Source organism: Hemicordylus capensis, chromosome 4, assembly GCF_027244095.1.
Source record: "Hemicordylus capensis ecotype Gifberg chromosome 4, rHemCap1.1.pri, whole genome shotgun sequence".
Classification (NCBI taxonomy): Eukaryota; Metazoa; Chordata; class Lepidosauria; order Squamata; family Cordylidae; genus Hemicordylus; species Hemicordylus capensis.
Genome location: NC_069660.1, coordinates 57,707,327 through 57,728,298, shown reverse-complemented (window position 1 = coordinate 57,728,298; position 20,972 = coordinate 57,707,327). Strand labels below are relative to the sequence as shown.

Genomic DNA, 20,972 nt, shown 5'->3' with positions numbered 1-20,972 from the left:
CAATCCTAAAAGGCAGAAGCTATCCAGCACTTCAATGTCTTCATTGTCAGTTCTGAAGCTGTCATTGTCATTAGTTTAGACAATTAGTTTAGACAACGTTATAGTTTAGACAACTGCCATTGTCATTAGTTAAGACAACATTGTCATTAGTTTAGTCTTCTTTAAATTTAATTGTAGTCCCATTTTTTCACTGTGCTCCTTGACTTTCATTACTAGAGCTTGCAGATCATCCACATTCTCAGTTATAAGAGTGATGTCATCAGTGTAGCACAGGTTATTGATGTTTCTTCCTCCAGCTTTAAAACCACATTCTTATTCTTATTCCAATCCAGCTTCTCTTAGTATATGTTCAGCATATAAGTTGAATAAATAAGGAGTAAGTAGACAGCCTTGTCTTACTCCTTTGCCGATCTGGAACCAGTCTGTTTCACCATGTTCCGTCTGGACTGTGGCTTCCTGTCCTGTGTAGAGGTTTCTCATGAGAACAATGAGATGTTCTGGGATGCCCATTTTCCTAAGGATATTCCACAACTTGACATGGTCAATACAAATGAAGGCTTTTCTGTAGTCAATAAATCACATATTGACTTCTTTCTGGCATTCTTTGGATTTCTCAATTATCCAGCATGCATCAGCAATGATGTCTCTTGTTCCTTGGCCTTTTCTGAAACCAGCTTAAACATCTGGCATTCCCCTTTCCACGTAGGGTTCTAATCTGCATTGGATGATCCTGAGCATTATTTTGCTAGCATGTGAAATTATGGATATAGTGTGATGGTTTGTGCAATCTGTTAAATCTCCTTTCTTTGCTATGGGTAGGTAGACTGACCTCTTCCAGTCTGTTTGCCACTGTGGTGTTCTCCAAATTTGCTGGCATAGTTTGGTTAGAGCCTGATTCTTCTTGACTGATTCTTCTTCTGATGCCTGCCATATTTCTGTAGTTATTCCATCAATTACTGTAGCCTTCCAACTTGGTAATGACCGGAGTGCTGATCTAACTTCATCTTCCTGTACTAGAGGTACAAGTAGGGAATATCTTCAGAGTATCTTGGATGTTGATGTCCCTGCTGTACAGATTTTCAGTATACTCCTTCCATCTCTGTTTGATCTTCTCTGAATCAGTTACTATCTGTCCTTTTGCATCCATTAACTTACCAATTCAAGGTTGGAACCTCCCTCTGAGTTCAGAGATCTTTTGGAAAATTTGCCTTGTTTGTGTCTATTTCCGTCCTCAAGGTCTTTTCAGGTGTCATTGTAATTCTGCTCCTTGTCTCTTCTAACAGATTTCTGAAATTCCCTATTAGGTTCCCTCCTGAGGCCTTTATCTTTCTTGACTTTGGCTTCTCTCCTCTTCTTGGCAATTTCCACCGTCTGTTCTGACATCCATTTTGCTTTCTTCTGTTTCTTGGTCTCTGGCAGTCTCTTTTCACATTTGTCCTTAACAACTTCTTTGATTTCATTCCACAATTTCTCTGGTTCCCTATCAATGAGGTTCAGAACTTCAAAATGGTTCCTGATGTTCTCCTTGAAAACGGTGGATATATTCTCAAGATCACATCATGAAGCTGGATAGCTTTGTTTTTCAAATTTATCTTGACTTGGAACTTGCACGTGAGCAGTTCGTGATCTTTTCCACAATCAGCCCCCAACCACATCTTTGCTGTTATAACTGAGCTCTTCCACCTCCTTGTGCCAATAATGTAATCAATTTGATTTCTGTGTACTCTGTCTGGTGATGCCCATGTGTATAGGTGCTGCTTTGGTTGTGTTAGCAATGAAGAGATCATCGGCTTGGCAGAAACTAATAAGTCGTTCTCCCACTTCATTTCTGTTTCCCAAGCCATACAATCCAATTGTGTTTTTCTCTTTACCATTTCCAACTTTGGCATTCCAGTCTCCAACTACCAGCAGCACATCTTGCTTGCATGTTCTGTCAATTTCAGACTGAACTCGAGCATAGAACTCACCAATTTCCGCTTCTTCTGCATCAGTCGTTGAGGCATAGACTTGAAAAATGATCATGTTAAAGGGTTGTCCATGAAATCTAATTGATATTAGTCAGTCACTGAACACATTGTACCCAAGTAATGTCATTGTTATATCTTCCTGACTATAAAAGCAACACTGTTCCTTCTTTGTTTCTCGTGTCCTGACTCCTGAGTAGTAAACGGTATGATTTTCTGATTGAAAGTGTCCTTTTTCAGTCCATTTTAATTCACTGATGCTCAAGATATCAATCTGTAGTCGATTCATTTAATCTTTCACTGTGTCGAGCTTTCCCATATGCATGCTTTTTACATTCCACGTTCCCACTGTGATTCTGTCTTTGCAGCTTCGGATTTTCTTTTCCAGCATGGCAATATCAGCCGCTAGACATCCAAAAGGCTTTAATCTAACCACATCATAAACACCATCATTACTGTGAGAGATCTTCAGCTCTTCCTTAGTAGCATGCTTAGTACCATCCGACCTGAGGGCCCATCATCTGGCATTACATTGACAATCATTCTGTCTTGTCTATCCATGTGGTTTTCTGGATGAAATACAGGAGTGGTTTACCGTTGCCTTCTCCCACACAGTATGAAATGATGCCTTTGTTGTTGTCACTGAAGTGATCATCCACCTCCAGCACCTTCCTATATTGCTGTTGCCCAATATAGCTGCCTACTTGCTTTAGCTGGGCAGCTGGGATGACCTTAACGCTTTGGGTGACCCTACTGGGAGTATACCTCCCAGTGTACTTCTCTCATCCCTCCCATGAAAACACACACACACCCCACCACGATGAGGCCTGGATGTATCTGGGATTAATCCTGGGTCCTTCTGGATGCAAAGCATATAGCTCAAGTTGGTACACATAGAATTGAAACTGAAACCTAGTGCAGGCAAAGCCTCACTAGGTTTCAAAGCTTCCAGTGTGGCAACCATCTTCCTGGTCTTCAATTTAAAAGAAGTGTTTGGTATCATATGTTCTTTCTTTTCATCCAAAAGATAAGCCATTGAGGGCAGTGAGCAATATTCATTTCCTTTGGTTTATGCTTGTCCACATGATACCCCATTTCCTTCATTAAACTTGGGGTCTTTGCAATTTCAGATTTATTTGTGACTGTTAAGGCTTTAACATGTTGTCTTGAACATTTTCTCAGAAATATTCAGAGCACTGTTTTCATTATAATTAGTGCTGCAAAACAAGTCTTGCTCTTGTCAGCTCCACGATTAATATTTTATAATCAATTGCTTGGTAAATCTCCTCTATTATAATCCAGGAGCAGGGGGACTGTGCACTAGTGAAAGAAGGATATAAGATCGCCTGAAGCCCAAGTGGCCCAGTTAACGTTTCCTCTCTAATTGCTCTGTGTCAGGAAAGAACTACGCCTGCTGGCATTTCCTGTCCTTCAATAGAACAAAATTAGGAACTAAAATACTTCTCCAAGTTGTTCCATCACAACTGATTGATTTCCATCAAATCTGTTTAATCTGAAGTCAGTCTATGAGCCCAGAGCAGCAAGTCTTTGATTGTTTCCTCATTTGGGAGGATGGATAATCTTAATAATAACTGGCACTTCTCTCCTTCCCACCCATCCCCCTTGGACCTCAGCAGTCCAAAGTAACTGTTAACTCAAAGACACTTCAAATCTTACGTGGCAATCACATTACACAAATGTTACGCCAGTGTTCCCAACATCTAACATCTGAAGAGTGGCCATGTATTCTACAACTTTAAGTAGCCAGGGATATATTATGGGTCCTGGCTCCTTGGTGCATGTCCCCATAGCTAAGCAGGGTCTGCCCTGGTTGCATCTGAATGGGAGACTTGATGTGTGAACACTGCAAGATATTCCCCTCAGGGGATGAAGCCGTTCTGGGAAGAGCAGCAGGTTTCAAGTTCCCTCCCTGGCTTCTCCAATGTAGGGCTGAGAAAGATTCCTGCCTGCAACCTTGGAGAAGCCGCTGCCAGTCTGTGAAGACAATACTGAGCTAGATAGACCAATGGTCTGACTCAGTATATGGCAGCTTCCTGTGTTCCTATGTTCCTATGTCCAGTGTGTTTTTAGGAATGCATGCCTGGGTTTCATGCTATAAGGATGGAGGCAGCTTTAGAGTTAATGTGGTCCCATGTTCAATTTATTTTTGCCTTCCCTTTCCCTGACCAAGTCCCCCTTGGCTGGCCCCAATTAAAGTGAGGTTCCTATATAAAGTGATATAGCTAAATATATAGAGTAAGGTACATATCTTGATTGTTTTTGTAATCTTGCTTTTTTCAAAGGTCACTTAAAAATTGCATGATTCATGCATGGAAAATGGAAAAATAGAAATAACTTTCCCTGAGGAAAGGACTGACATCAATCTCCAGTTGACTGTTGAAAGCAAGCCTGGTGATATGGTGAAAAATGTTGAGGTGAGGGGAATCTCCAGGGTGGAATAGCTTCAAGCAGAGCTGGAAACCACTCTGCAGCCTTTCCTTTTGCTATGAAAAACTTGTATCTGTAGGGTGCCATTCAGATTAACAACCACCACCATCACACACACACACACACACACACACACACACACACACACACACACACACCAAGGATGTGCTGGGAGGGCATTAGGACATCCATGGAAGGTGTCTTGATGGGAATTCTCTTGTCACATCTTTTCTGAATCATGTGTGTATTGTTGGAATCTGTACCTAGGCTGTATTGTTGGAAGCAGCACCAAAGTTGCCTTCATTCACAGTGACTGAAACCAACAGAACAAGCTATAACCTTCTTGCCATCAAGTGAGAGACTGTGCAGCATAAAGACCTAACTGCTTCCATGGAAAAACTGGACAGTTTTTCAGAGTAATCATCCTGCCTTCAATAGGTATTTCCAGATCCACACTCTAAGAGTTTGGGAAGCTCAGTGGAGAGAGCGGGCTAAGCCCACTCTCCCTGCAGACTATCATGGCGGGAGCCCTAGGCGGCTGGATCGGCCACCCACCCGATTGCCAGCTCCGTGATGGAGCCAGTAGGGGCTGGCGAGTTTGGGGGCTGCGTGTCCCCCGGAAGCACCAGTATGCCCTGCGTGAGCATGCAGGGCACACTGGGGAGACCCCTGAGCCAGGAGGCTGCTTTTCAGCCTCCCGCCGGGTGTCAATTTGCGAGTAACCACAGCGCAGAGCTGCGCCACCACTACTCACGATTTTTTTTTAAAGGGGGTTTGCGGAGCACTCACTCCGCAAACCTGGTTTTAGGGGTGGGCTACTTGAGTGGGTTACCTGCTCAAGAACCACCGGGCTCGCAACTGAGCCCAGTGGTTCTCACGATTGTAGAAAACCAGGCTAGCGGAGACTAGCCCAATTTTCTACAATCGTGTGAATAGCCCCTAAGTCTTAGGCCAGTCACACAGTCTAAGACTAATATACTTTAGAGGGTTATTGTGAAGATGAAATGGGAGGGTGGGGGGCGTATGCCACTCTGAATTCCTTGGAAGGGGGTTGGGATAAAAATGTAATAAATAAATAATACATAAGTGGCTGTTTCATTAGATGTGGCTTGTCGCTTGTCCCACCAGAGGGTTGTGGCAATAGGAGAAGCCATCCTACCTAGCCCTTCACTGGGTCCCTCTAAAAAGTACCAGAGCACTTTCACAGTTGGCTCAAGCAATATCAGTGGAGAAGGCAAAGAGACTGGGAGTGGGAAAGAACTGAAGTGTCTCTACATCCAATATTGCCAGGTTGCAGCCTGCAGAAGCTGATTTTCCCTTTAGAAATCACAGAGCTGCAGGAAAACAATGAAGCTGCGGCTTCACCTGTTCTGTTCCTCTTTCAGTCCCTTAACTGCCTGCTAAGGACATCCACCTTAAGTGGCGCAATGGGGAAATGCTTGACTAACAAGAAGAAGTTTGTCAGTTGAAATCCCCGCTGGTACTATATTGGGCAGCAGCAACATAGGAAGATGCAGAAAGGCATCATCTTATACTGCGCAGGAGGAGGCAATGGTAAACCCCTCCTGTATTCTACCAAAGAAAACCACAGGGCTCTGTGGGCGCCAGGAGTAAAAATTGACTTGACGGCACACTTTACACTTAAGGACTCCACATCTAGCTTACAGCATGTAGAGACAGGAGGACTCTTGGAGGAATGGGGCAGGAGAAGTCATGAGTGCATCTTTTCCTACAGTGCTATACATTTTAAAGATAAACACATCTCCGGTTGGAACCTGGCAGCTGTTATCTACAGCTAAAATTGTCACTGGTATAAAACTGGTAAACTCATTACTAGTACATATTATAACAACAACAAAATGGGAGGGGGGCGCTAGTGAGCTGGTTTTTATGTTTATTTGTCTGCCTTCTACACTCAGGAGGAATCCACATGGTCAAAGCTGTATCTGGTAAACGTTAAATGCTAGATTCACATGCCATGCAAACTCCTCATTTCTGGTAGTGTGGATCTGGAAATATTTTGGCAATGTTGGGTTGGTACCATGCCAACCCAACATTTACCTAGGATCATGAACCTTAGATCTAAAGCACAGCAGTTGATCCTGGGTAAATATCAGGTCGGCACAGTTTCGACCCCACATCATCAATAATTTCTGGGTTCACACAACTGGAAACTGGGAGCATGCATGCTGCACAAATTTAGGATTTAACATTCACTGGACATGTCTTTGACCATGTGAACCAGCCCGCAGAGACCTTCTGGTAGCTCAGTTTCTATGAGGAAATAATCTATGAGGTGGAAGCTTACAGACATCATTCTGTGCTCCAGAGCACATGCACACATCCTTCTTTTAGTCTCTTAGGTAATAATTCAGGGCATGATAAGAACTTTTTCTCCCTGATGTGCATGAATTTCCATAGGGGTAAGGTTTCTTTATTTGTGGTTCTGTCTTTGTGCTTATTCGAAGGTTTCTCTATCTATCTATCTATCTATCTATCTATCTATCTATCTATCTATCTATCTATCTAATTTGCACACCGCCCCAAACATTAGTCTCTGAGCAGTTAACAATAACATAAAACAAGTTTTAAAAAAACACCCTTAAAACTACTTAAACAATTTAAAAGTTTTTTAAAAAAACATTAAACCTAAAAATTTAAAAAGCTGAAAAAGTTTGGGTGAAGAGGTGGGTTTTCAAATGCTTTTTAAAAATTACCAGAGCTTTGTGCTTATTTGTGCTTATTGGGCCCATCCTGCAGAATCATTTTGGTGGGGCGTGGAGCGGTACCTTTAAGCAAGGGTGTAACTATAATAGGGCAAGGGGAGACAGTTGTCTGGGGGCCCACTGGCTTGCCCCCCCCGAGGCAAGTCACATGACTGACTCCTCCAGCCATGCACCTGCCTGGGCTTCCTTCAGTTGTATTCATCCTCCGAAACTGATGTGAGTGTTAAGACCTGGAGCTACCAGAACAGCATGTCTTTTTCTAGTACCATTAAATGACTTGCATCATCCACAATTTACAAAACCTTTTAAAAAATAATTTAGGATGATGTTCTATTGTGGCACATAGATAGATAGATATAGATATATTATCTATCTATCTATCTATCTATCTATCTATCTAAATTTTCTATGCTTTTTGTTACAACTGTTCAGCCTCATTTAAGATTTCTTTACTTCATGAGCTGAGCTTCAGTGAGGAAGGGGGCCCCATTTTAAAACCTTGTCTCTGGGACCCCTACAACCTTGCTAGGCCCCTGCCTTTAAGCATGAGCAAAGCAGGCCCTTACCTGTTCCTCCGCCACCCCACCACTTTTCTGGGCATGGCACTGCACCATTCAGAAGTCCGTGTGCAGCCACGGAGCTTCACCCAGCAGCCTGCGCACAGCGGCAGGATGCACATGGTGACCAACACCAACACCCTACCCAATCCCTACTCACATCCTGACCACATGTCTGACCACATAGTGTTGTTGACCACATTTGTGCACATCCCTGCTCCCTGAAATAGATATTGTACAAATGTTACAGCAGGCTCCCTTTATTTGCAGGGGTTCACTTCTCGCTAGTAAGCACAAATATGGAAACTGTGAATAAAGAAACCTTACCCCTATGGAAATCCAGGGGTTGGGTTCTGTACATTTTTTAAAGGGCCAAAAAATGGGGGGGGGGGCAGAAATAAAAGGAATAAAGCACAGTACCTTGCTCTCCATGTCTCCAACTCTTCAGCAAGCCCCCAACCCCACAACTCCAAATTCATTTTCATTTGTGCAGGGGGGAAAAAAGGTAAGAGCCAAAAAATGGTTCTGCACTTCAAAATGGTACATAGGAACATAGGAAACTGCCATATACTGAGTCAGACCATTGGTCTATCTAGCTCAGTATTGTCTTCACAGACTGGCAGTGGCTTCTCCAAGGTTGCAGGCAGGAATCTCTCTCAGCCCTATCTTGGAGAAGCCAGGGAGGGAACTTGAAACCTTCTGCTCTTCCCAGAGCGGTTTCATCCCCTGAGGGGAATATCTTGCAGTGCTCACACATCAAGACTCCCATTCATATGCAACCAGGGCAGACCCTGCTTAGCTATGGGGACAAGTCATGCTTGCTACCACAAGACCAGCTCTCCTCTCCTGTAGCTGTAAATGACACCAGAAGTCATTTCTGGCCACTCAGGAACCATGGATTGGCAAAATATATTCACCTATATTTCCTAACTCAGATAATGAAACTAGGTGTCTAGGACCCATCTGCAAATAGTGGAAACCGTGATCTGTGAAAATGTGGATAACGAGGGTCTCCTATACAAGGAGCTTAAAAGCAAAGTTTATGTGAATTCTTGGTCAATAAATATCACAGGTCCACTATGTGTTTCCATTTCTGCGTAAGTCCAAAATATATGCTGAACACAGTGGCAGCAGCTGATTTGGCAATTGCAAAGTGTTTCTGAATGATGACTGAGGAGGAAGAAGCAGCCCAACACTCTTTTCAGCAGGCAATCATGTGGTGCTGCTCGACAGGGGTGCCAACAGAATTTTCTGAGCTCTGTCCATTGTAGGGATGTGCGAAACGTTTCGGATACAAAACGTTTTGTACCCCAAACAGCCTGTTTTGGGTGTTTTGTAGACAAAAAACAACAACACCCATTTTCCAGATCCAAAAGTTTTGTATACAAAACAAAACGTCCCTGTTTCGGCTACAAAACGTTTTGTTGTTTCGGACCTCCATTTTGTGGTGATCTCTGAGTCAGCCTCCATTTTGTGTTTGACATCTCTTTGAATTTCCCACCCTTCCAGCCTTCTGATCAGTGACCTAAATCATGGGCTGACCTGCTGACGATTCCCTCCTTGTTCCCCATTGGCTCTTTTGCTTCTTCCCACTCTTTACTGACCCCACATTGGCCAGGGGAAGGGTTGCTAACCTATGGGGTGCTGGGTTCTGCTGTTTCTGTGGTGTTCTGAGTGTAGATTCTCTGGTAGCATATGAGAGTGGATTCTTGTTTTTCACTGAAAATCTCATATGCTACCAGAGAATCTACAATGAACACCTCAGAAACAACAAAACCCAGTACCCCACAGGCTTGTGGGTGTGGGTGTGGTTGGCACCCTATGTGGACTACACAACCCCTCGCTCTGGGCAACCCCAGTGCCCCCCAAGTGGAATTATGGGGCTGCTGAAACCTCCATTATTCCCCATGGGAGAAATCTTAAAGACATGTAAACTTCAACAAATCACAAGAGATCAGCCCTTTGCCCAATTCCTTTGAAATAATTCTGGAAGTTTCCTTGCCCCCATTGGGCACTACCAGCCACCACACTCTGCTCTGGGTCATCCCTTTCCCCTTGATTTGAAGTGATACATTTGCTGGAATCCCCATTATTCCCTATGGGAAAATTCTTAAAGATGTGTAAACTTAAAAAAAATCACCAAAAAAAATCAGCCCTTTGCCTAATTCCTTTGAAATTTGGGTGGTAGCTTCCACCCATTGGACACTACCACCACCCACTCTTTTTGCCCTGGGACCCTTTTTAAAAATCCAAATCGATTCGGATTCGGATTTGGAAAATTTGGCTACAAAACAAAACAGGGCTGATTCGGATTCAGAAAATTTGGCTACAAAACAAAACGGGGATGTTTCGATTTGGATACAAATCAAAACAAGAAAATTCCAAAATGCACACCCCTAGTCCATTGTAAGTGGATTGCCACCCACCCACTTATTTGTTGGCTGCTGCCTTTCCTCTTAGTGTACAAAGCACTCAGAGCAGCTTTTTCTGTCACCCCATCTCCCTGCCCTCTTTCCCAAGCTGTGAGGCTTGCAAAGTGCACTGAGCAGTTATTTCCACCACCCCCAGGCTAGAACGCCTGCCTGCCCTCCACCCCTTCTTTCCTTCCTCCTCCCACTTGGTGTGGGCCTGCCTTATCTGTCAGCATCCCCTTCCTCTGCGCCAGTCTCCCACTCTTCCTTTGAAAAGAGTGCTGGAGCAGAAGTGTTTTGAAGCCGGTCGGGTGCTGGCCCCCAGTGTATCCACAGAGATGCTCAAGGCCAGCACTCTACAGGCCTCCTTGAAGCAGCAACAATGAGGAGCCTGTTGTCTCCAGACCCGGTACAGGAAGTTCTGCTCTCCATTAGGGACATGCACAGATCGAAATTCATGCACAGATTTGAAGTCAAACCAATCCATGGGGTGGCCAAACTGATTTGAATAGAGGAGGATGGCACCAGATGGAGAGGCGAGCGGCACCTTGAAAAGTGAGGACAGCAGGTCCTTACCTGCTCCTCCACTGCTCTTCACAGCTTTCTGCAGCGGCAGGGCTACTGGGAGGGAAGTGCCACTGGTGTGTGGGGGCTGCTAGGGATGCACCAGCACCGCTGGAAGCTGTGTGGAGTGGCAGAGGAGCAGATAAGGACCATCCTGCACCACCCTCTACCAGTCGAATCAGTTCAGCAGCCCCACGATCCTGTTTGGCTTTGAATCTATGCTCCATCAGCACCCCTGCTGTTAGAGGCAGAGGGAAGCACTGGGCAGACATGTGGCTGCTTTCTGGCCACCAGCAGCCTGTGTAGGCTGCACCACTCCATCAGCCTTCTCTGGTACAGAATTCACTTTTGCAACTTGTCATTCCAGATCCTGTCTCTGATCCCTCCCCAATTATTGGTACTTTTATTTTTTATTTTTTATTTATTACAAGATTTAATATACAGCCCAATCCACAGACTCAGGGCGGTGTGCAAAACAAGAACAGCATCCGAGATTTTTTCTATTTTTAAAAAAATGATTTAAAGGGCAAACGCCTGGCAGAAAAGAAATGTCTTCAATAAGGTTTTAAAGGCTGAAAGGGAGGAGGCAGACCAAATCTTGCGGGTGGGGAGAGAATTCTAAAGTGAAGGGGCAGCAACAGAGAAAGCCCTTCCATGGGCCCTAGTACTATGGAGCTCTCTGAGACCAGGGACTGAAAGAAGGGCAACCTGAGAAGATCTCACAGGATGGGACGGGACATGGCCGGGAGAGTCTACATGTACAGATCATTCTTGGTGAGGCAAAGCACCTTCCTGTCTGGAATTTTCACAAGGCCAGCTGAAAACTGCAAGCATCCATTTGTTTTTTCAATGCAATAATTCCTTCATTTTACATTCTGTCCTCCTCCATCATTCCTGGATCAGAGACAGTCCATGTATTCCCCGCTCAGTTGCCAATACAGCTGATTGTTGGCTAGCGTGCAGGCTTGCCAAAATCACTGGAGAGGATAAATGCCCTTTCCTGGAGGGACTGGTTTCTTTACAGGTTTCTCCCTCATTGCTTCCCCCCGCCCCACCACATACCGGTATAATATGGATGAAGGGCCTTTGGCATTATATGTCTGAAAGTTACATTCCTCTTCTAATCGATCAGACAGGCAGAGTAATGCCACTATCTGATCTACCATTAATTAAAGAGACAATTATCTTAAGAATCCACAGGCTAACATTCTCCATGATTAGTGAGAGATCATTATCTGCTCAGATAGGAATTCTAGTTATATTAACAACAATGTATCAAGTCCGACTGGAACTATTACACTCGTATATTAGCGGGATGGATAGTGCTTTTCAGTGATTGTTCCTCCACATCATTAAACCATATTCATAGAGCAAATATTTACTGACTTGCATGTATTCTTTGCCTGGCAACCTGCACTGGAGCAATTAAAAGCATACAAGGGAGCTGAGTTATGGGTGTCGCAAGGAACATAATCTAGAGCTTTCTGATTACTATGGAATTGAATTCTCTTATTGAGCATTGCTCTAATTAATTGTTCTTGGCAGTGAAGGCAAACAGTTTCTTCTTGCAAATGGGAGACAACTCCAAAATGGTAAAACAAGACTCTAGCGGTTTTCCTCCCACGGAAAGGAAAAAAGGAAAGGCTGTGCTATCGAGTTGGTGTCAACTCCTGGAGACCACAGAACCATGTGGTTTTCTTGGTAGAATACAGGAGTGGTTTACTACTCCCTTCTCCCATGCAGTGTGAGATGATGCCTTTCAGCACCTTCCTATATCACTGCTGCCTGATATAGGAGTTTCCCATATTCTGGGAAACACACCAGAGGGGATTCGAACCAATAGCCTCCTGCTCTCTAGGCAGGTTGCTTCCCCACTGCACCATTAGGTGGCTCAAAGATTGTGCTGTCGAGTCAGTGTCGACTCCTGGTGACCACAGGGACATGTGGTTTTTATGGTAGAATACAAGAGGGGTTTACCATTGCCTCCCCACACACAGTATGAGATGATGCCTTTAAGGCATCATCATCATCATCATCATCATCATCATCATCATCATCATCATCTTATATTATATTATACTAGCCAACCTGCACAGAGCATCTGTGCGCACTTTGGGGCTGGCTGTTCCCTTCTCCCTCCTGCCCCACTCTCCCTCCCTCCCTCCTGCCCCACACTCTTCCCTCCCTCCCCCTCCCTTCCGCCCCACTCACTCTTGCCCTCCCTCCCCCCTCTCTCTCACCCTCCCCTTCCTCTCACCCTTATGCCTGTCTCTCCTGCCCTCCCTCCCCTCCCCCTGCTCCTCTGTCCTGCCCTCCCCCTCCCCCCGCTCCTCTCTCCTGCCCTCTGCCTGCCCCACTCCCTCTTGCCCTCCCCCTCCCTCTTGCCCTCCCCGTCCCCCCTGCCCCACTCTCTCTTGCCCTCCCCCTCCCCACTCCCTCTTGCCCTCTCCTCCCCCTGCCCCACTCCCTCTTGCCCTTTCCTCCCCCCTGCCACCTCCCTCTTGCCCTCCCCCCTCCCCCTGCATTTTTAAAAGTTCTACTTGTTGGAAATTCTCTGTGGTGAGAGAATCCCTTTCTCATTATAGCAGAGCGCACAGAGGCACAACACAGCGGAATTTAGTTAGGCATGCGTGTATGCTGAGAGTAAAGTAACTTGGAGCCAATTCATAGTTTCAAATCAATATATAAGGCATTTATTAAGGAACTCCATTCTAGATAGGAAAGTGAGGAGTTAGGATCTCTAATCTATCTATCTAGCTGGATGCAGATGGATTCTGCATCTTCTCTGCACACATGGTGCAGGGAGAGAGGAGCTTGCCATGTTGCAAAGTAGAAGGGCAGGTAGGGAAGAGAGAGAGGAAGGAAATTAATCCCTGAGATTAGCAATCTACATTTCAAAGGGATAGTATCAGAGCAGTGGAGAAGGGATGACCAATGTCTTGATCCTCTAGCCCTCTGACTTGCTAGTCTGTCCTCCACTGTCTGAGACAAGAGACAGCACAAAGTCCTTTAACTTCCAACACTACTTACCGGGCCACCGCCACTCCTCCTCCTGGGCGGCAAACAGGAAAGTCCCACTGCCCAGTTCCCTCCCACCCCAGTCTCTCACGGGCTCTTCCTGGCCTCGGCAGCTGGTCCCGGCACTGCCTGCCTGAGAGCCGCCTCCACGGCCTGTCGTGCCTGCTGCCACCACATGCCAGTCTTTGTGGTCGGCCACAGGCCAGCCACCTCTCCCCCCACCCCCACCTTCTGCCCCGGTATCGGGGCCTACTGCCCGGCTGCCCGCCACCGCCCATCTCACCCCTCGGCTGGACCCGCCACCACTTCACCGCGGCCAGGTCGGGCCCACAGCCACCATCTTTCGCCAGGCAGGGCTCTAGGCAAGTTACTTCCCCACTGTGCCATTAGGTGGCTCCAATGAGCAACTTTAGTTATACAGATTGTGGGACATAAACTGAGGAATTGTTCACTCACAGAGCAATGTTAGATCTTTTGAAGTATTCCATTATATTCCACTGTAATATTGAAAATTGAAGTATTCCACTGTAATATTGCCCAGCCTGTGAAGGGCCAGAAAACTATGTACAGCTGGAGGAGCTCAGGGCCAAAGCAGATGAGATGCTGGGAGATATAGGATGAGTCCCCTGGTAGCTGCTGTTGTTGAAGTGAAGCTGCATGGGGCTGCAAACCTGATCCAAATAGTGGTGGTGAGAAAGGGAACTTGCCTTCGATTTTTCTGACCAACATTTGCATGGGGTGGGGTGGGGTGGGGTGGAGTATGTTGTATTTCCAAATCTAGGGGGAAAGGTATTGACATCCTGTATCTTTTCCCCCTCGAAAGCAATTGTGGAGAACCAGTTTTGATCAGAACAAGTGGCCTCAGGGTAAAAGCACATATATGTTCCACTGCTGCAGCTGCCTCCACCTCCAGTCAGATCAGATTTACAGTTCCGCGTAGCAGATTTCAGCACAAGAAAAGCATGTTTCTAGAATCATCTAGAAACCTATATGATTCTAGAAACATCTAGATGAAACCTAGAAATGTGAAGGAACTTAAGTTTGCAAAGATGTGGCTCTTCTTACAGGCATGCCATGAATGTCAAGAAGCCATGAATGTCTGAACTCTTTGCTAAGCATGTAACTCAGTAGCAAGTCTGGATTTGCATCTGTGCAATGTGAAATGGCTTTCAGTTTGACTGAAAGAGAGGAGGGCTTGAGATGAGGCTGTAGCCATGGCCAATCTTGCAAAAATTAATACAATAATCACCCAAGCCAACGTGCACCTGTGACTCCACAATTTCTAACACAGTAGTTGCACACACTTCTGTTTCTCTGTGTGTTCATGCTGTGTACATGTTCTAGGAAGCTACAGCCAAGGCCATGGATTTCAAGCCTTTTCCCACAGAGAAGAGTTTTCCATGTCAAAAATTCATAACATTTGAAATGGTCAGACCTCCAGCTGCTAGTGTCAGGGTGGGTGGGGGTTGACATCTACGGCTGTCAAGCATGAGTGATGGCAGAAGCATGCTGATTTGTAGTAGCTACACCCTCCAGTGATCAGGCTGATGTGCATCCGAAGTTTCTGGCTACCAAAGGAATAAGAGGCTACAGTGGGGGATCCAGCAGATACAGTGAAGGATTTAGCAGCATATATAGAGGAACGTCTTGTCTCTTAGCCTGAGGTGGGACATTGCATGGATGTGGGGAGCCGTGACAAGTGTGCTAATGGGAAACCAGCTCTGAACAGGTGCCATTGCCTTTTCTTGTTCACATCAATTCCTTGGCTTTTAATACTAGTTACTAAAATGGTGTACCCAAGAATACATTGAACAGTACTGTTAGTTTATGAACTGTCTAATTAGGAGGGTAAAACACTGGACATCATCCAGTTGAAGTTAGTTATGACAAACTCTCCTTGTAATTAATGGGACTTAAGTTAGTCATGCCTGTCTCAATGGCTGACATGATGCACAGCCTATCATCACCCTAACACTCCACCCTGGGGCTGCTGCAGAGTCATAAGGCAGCCCTGACATTGTTAAGAATGAGTTAGCAGTGCTTCCACATTTTCCCCCATTCACTGCTGGCACAAACTCATAATAGTTGGAAGTCTACTCTACATAAGAGGTGAAGGCCCGAGAGCATAGTGAACAGAGCATAGCAGACAGGGATAGCAAACAGGAAGTAGGAGTTTTGCAGGAGTTTAGCAGGAAGTGTGCGGGGGAGCCTGAAACAAGCCCCTGTGATCACAAGGACCCTGGTGAAGAAGAGAACGTAAATACAAATCCCTCCCTCATATTCCTAATATTCTTGGGAAAGGCCATTTGGACAGTTAAATAGCTGAGCATTAGAGCTGAGACCTATCCTTCTAATAAACTATATAATAAACAGATAATAATAAACAGATAATAAACTACTTCTAATAAACTATCTCTAAATACTGTAAACAGTCAACAAAAACAGTACGACGATAGAAAGTCAGCAGGGAAAGGGGCACTTCCCAGTGTATTGCACAGAGTGTCACATGTATGACTATTTGCCCGATGGGCAGAAGTCATGGGTGTGTGCTCGGTGCAAGGAGCTCCTGGCTCTCAGGAAACAAATTCATTCCCTTGAGAACAAGGTGGTGGATCTGGAGAAGCTCAGAAAGACAGAGAGGCATGTAGACAAGACTTTCAGGGACATGATAGAGGCATCCCACTACAGGGCTGGTAGCTCCTCTGCTGTCAGGGAGAATGAAGGTCTTGGGCAAGGAGGACATTGGTCTGAGGAAGTGGGAAATGCTCTTTTTGAAGGGACCCCTTCCATGGATGATGAGCCCATATCCTCTCACACAGGGGATACTCCTCCGGGGGGGTGGGGGCCTCCTTGTAGTGGGTGATTCAGTCATTAGAGGTATAGAGAGATGGGTTTGTGACCCGTGTGTTGACCGCACGGTGACTTGCCTGCCTGGTGCGAAGGTTGCGGACATAACACAGCATCTAGATAGGCAGTGCTGGAGAGGAGACAGCTGTCGTGGTGCACATCGGCACCAATGATGTGGGGAAATGTAGTCGGAATGTCCTGGAAGCCAAATTTAGGCTGATAGGTAGTGTATTGAAGTCCAGGACCCCCCAAGGTAGCATTCTCAGCAATGCTACCTGTTCCATGCACAGGTACAGTGAGACAGGCAGAGTTGAGGGGTTTCAATGCGTGGATGAGACGTTGGTGCCGGGAGGAGAGGCTTAGATTTGTTAGGCACTGGGATACATTTTGGGGCAAGCAAGGCCAGTACAAAAGGGACGGGCTGCACTTAAACCAAGATGTAACCAGACTGCTGGCGCTTAGAATCAAAAAGGTTGCAGAGCAGCTTTTAAAATGACGCCTGGGGAACAGCTGATGGGAGCTAGGCAGTATCCCATTTGGCAAAAGCCATCCTTTAAAGTGTGAGGGTGCAAAGGATTCAGATAAAACAGAAGGGGACAGAGCAGAACTGCATAAAGAGCAGACGGGAGCCTGTGCCAGCTGGTCAAAGAGTCAAAAGAAAGATAGCACACATCAGGTGAGAGATTCAGTGTATAGGTACTTACAGGTATATGCCAATGCCAGAAGCCTCTGAACCAAGATGGGTGAGCTGGAGTGCTTTGTTGCTAATGCAGAAATAGATATAGTGGGCATAACAGAAACGTGGTGGAACTGTGAGAACCAGTGGGACACTGTTATCCCTGGATATAAACTCTATAGAAAGGACAGGGAAGGGCGCCTTGGAGGTGGAGTGGCACTGTATGTTAAAGAAGGGATAGAATCTAACAAGCTAGAAAACCTAGGTGGACTGGAGTCATCCACAGAAACCCTGTGGGTGATAATACAAGGCCTGAAAGGGAACGTGCTACTGGGGATGTGCTATTGCCCTCCAGATCAAAACGCTGACAGTGACTGGGAGTTGCAGCAGGAAATCAGGGCGGTGTCAAGGAGAGGCAGGGCTGTAATAATGGGTGACTTCAGTTACCACACATAGACTGGGTAAATTCACAATCAGGTCATGACAAAGAGGTCAGATTTCTAGATACGCTAAATGACTGTGCCCTAGAACAGTTGGTCTTGGAACCAACCAGAGAGAAGGCAACCTTGGACTTAATTCTGAGTGGCACCCAGGACCTGGTGCGTGATGTCAGTGTCATAGACCTTTTAGGGAACAGTGACCACAGTGCCATCAAATTCAGCACACATGCGGGGAGAGAATCACCAAGGAAGTCTAACACAGACATTTTGAATTTCCGAAGAGGAAACTTCTCCAAAATGAGGAGTATGGTGAAAAGGAAGCTGAAAGGGAAAATCAGGAGAGTCACTTCACTCCAGAGTGCATAGAGCTAACTCAAAGCCACAATACTAGAAGCCCAGTTAGATTGTATACCCAAAAGGAGGAAAGGTACCACTAAGTCCAGGAGGATGTCAGCATGGCTAATGGGTACCATCAAGGAAGACATAAAAGGGAAGAAGACTTCCTTCCGAAATTGGAAGGCCTGTCCAAATGAAGAGAATAGAAAGGAACACAAACTCTGGAAAAGAAATGCAAGGTGACAATAAGGGTGGCAAAAAGAGAGTTTGAGGAACATTTAGCCAAAAGTGTTAAGGGAAATAACAAAAACTTCTTTAAATACATCAAAAGCAGGAAACTTGCCAGGGAGGCGGTTGGACCATTATACAATGAGGGAGTGAAACGGCTTATTAAGGAGGATATGGAGGTTGCAGAGAAGCTAAATGAGTTCTTTGCGTCCATCTTCATGGCAGAGGATACTGAGCATATACCTGTTCTTGAGCCAGGCTTTTTAGGGATGGAGGCTAAAGAACTGAGTCAGATAGAAGTGACAAGAGATGATGTTCTAAACTGTCTGGAAAAACTGAAAACTAACAAATCACCAGGGCTGGATGGCATCCATCCAAGAGTCCTCAAAGAACTCAAATGTGAAGTTGCTGAACTCCTTGCTAAAATATATAACTTATCCCTGAAATCGGGCTCTGTACCAGAGGACTGGAGAGTAGGAAATGTAACACCGATTTTTAAAAAGGGATCTAGGGGTGATCCGGGAAATTACAGGCTAGTTAACTTAATGTCCGTTTCAGGCAAATTGATGGAAAGCATCCTCAAGGATAAAATTGTAAAGCATATAGAACAACAGGCCCTGCTGGGAGTGAACCAGCATGGCTTCCGCAAAGGTAAATCTTGCCTCACCAACCCTTTGGAGTTCTTTGAGAGTGTCAACAAGTGTGTGGATCAAGGTGATCCAGTTGACATAGTATACCTGGACTTCCAAAAAGCTTTTGACAAAGTTCCTCATCAAAGACTCCTGAGGAAACTTAGCTGTCATGGGATAAGGGGACAAGTACATGTGTGGATTGCTAACTGGTTGAAAGATAGGAAACAGAGGGTAGGTATAAATGGAGAGTTTTCACAATGGAGGGAAGTAAGTAGTGGGGTCCCCCAGGGATCTGTACTGGGACAGGTGCTTTTTAATTTATTCATAAATGATCTAGAAGCAGGAGTAAGCAGCGAGGTGGCCAAATTTGCAGATGATACCAAACTCTTTCAGGTAGTGAAATCCAAAATGGATTGTGAGGAGCTCCAAAAGGATCTTTACAAACTGGTGGAGTGGGTGACAAAGTGGCAAATGCAGTTCAATGTTGGCAAGTGTAAAGTGCTGCACATTGGGATGAAAACCCCCAACTTTAAATATATGCTGATGGGATCTGAGCTGTTGGTGACTGATCAAGAGAGGGAACTTGGGTTCATGGTCGAAAGCTCGTTGAAAGTTTCGACTCAATGTGAGGCAGCTGTGAAAAAAGCCAATTCTGTGCTAGGGATCATTAGGAAGGAAACTAAAAATAAAACAGCTAATATTATAATGCCCTTATACAAAACTATGGTGCGACCACACTTTGGAGTATTGTGTACAATTCTGGTTACCACATCTAAAAAAGGACATTGTAGAACTGGAAAAGGTGCAGAAGAGGGTAACCAAGATGATCAGGGACCTAGAGCACCTTTCTTATGAGGCAAGGCTATAACACTTGGGGCTTTTTAGTTTAGGAAAAAAGATGACTGCGGGGAGACATGATAGAGATCTATAAAATCATGCATGGTGTGGAGAAAGTGGATATAGAGAAATTCTTCTCCCTCTCCCATAACACTAGAACTACAGGGTCATCCCATGAAATTGATTGCCAGGAAATCTAGGACCAACAAATGGAAGTACTTTTTCACACAACGCATAACCCACTTGTGGAATTTTCTGCCACAAGATGTGGTGACAGCCAACAACCTGGATGGCTTTAAGAGGGTTTTGGATAACTTCATGGAGGAGAGGTCTATCAATGGCTATTAGTCGGAAGGCTGTGGGCCACCTCCAGCCTCAAAGGCAGGATGCCTCTGAGTACCAGTTGCAGGGGAGTAACATCAGGAGGGAGGGCATGCCCTCAACTCTTGCCTGTGGCTTCCAGCGGCATCTGGTGGGCCACTGTGTGAAACAGGATGCTGGATGCTGGGCCTTGGGCCTGATCCAGCAGGGCAGTTCTTATGTTATTATATTCTTAAACTCTCATTCTTAACAGTGTCAGGGCTGCCTTACTAGTCCACATCAGCCCTGAGGTGGAGCGTTAGGGCTATGGTAGACTGTGGATCATGTCAGCCAATGATTTCAAGAATGCTTAGTCATGACTTAGTCTGTATGCTGCCCAATGTCACTAGACGCTTCCCCCACACTAAATTCCATGCAGATTGCTTCATTTAGTTGAACATAATGTACTGAGCATAGTGAGATGTCAGCACACCTTAAGTCCATCTGATTGTTCCCACCTGCTATCTTCCTTTTTAAAACAGAGAACAAGGTAAGGACCTAGTGATCTTTAAGAAAGGAACTGAAAGAATGATTTTCATACATTCCCTTTGTGTTTGTATTTGCAATAGCTGTAACCTTAAGGAAAATAATTAGTACAGTTTAAATTAAATTGAAGAAGGATCCCCCTTGGGCACTCTGGCTGGGTTTTCCCTCTAACCCCCAAATAAGGGAGAAGGAGAACATAAAGCTGCAGCTGTCAATTTTACAAAGTTTCCTTTCAAAGTAATTTTCTTGAAAGGGGTGAAAATCTGTGTATGGATCAATGAATAAAACACAATAAGGCCATCCAGATGAGCAGCCCTACCCAGGTTTGCACAGCCTTAGTGGGGTAGGGCGGCTCATGTGAAGCACCAGAATTGAGGCCAGTCCTGATGCCGCACTGCCCGGGAGCCTGAGGTTTTACCTGGACTATTACCTAGATAGAAGG

At 45.3% G+C, this 20,972-nt stretch overlaps 1 long non-coding RNA gene across 1 annotated transcript in view; it reads right to left on the bottom strand.

Moving 5' to 3' along the window:
- Positions 1-20,972, bottom strand: part of LOC128324845 (uncharacterized) — a 119,925-nt gene that overhangs the window by 30,398 nt on the left and 68,555 nt on the right. The window lies entirely within an intron of this gene.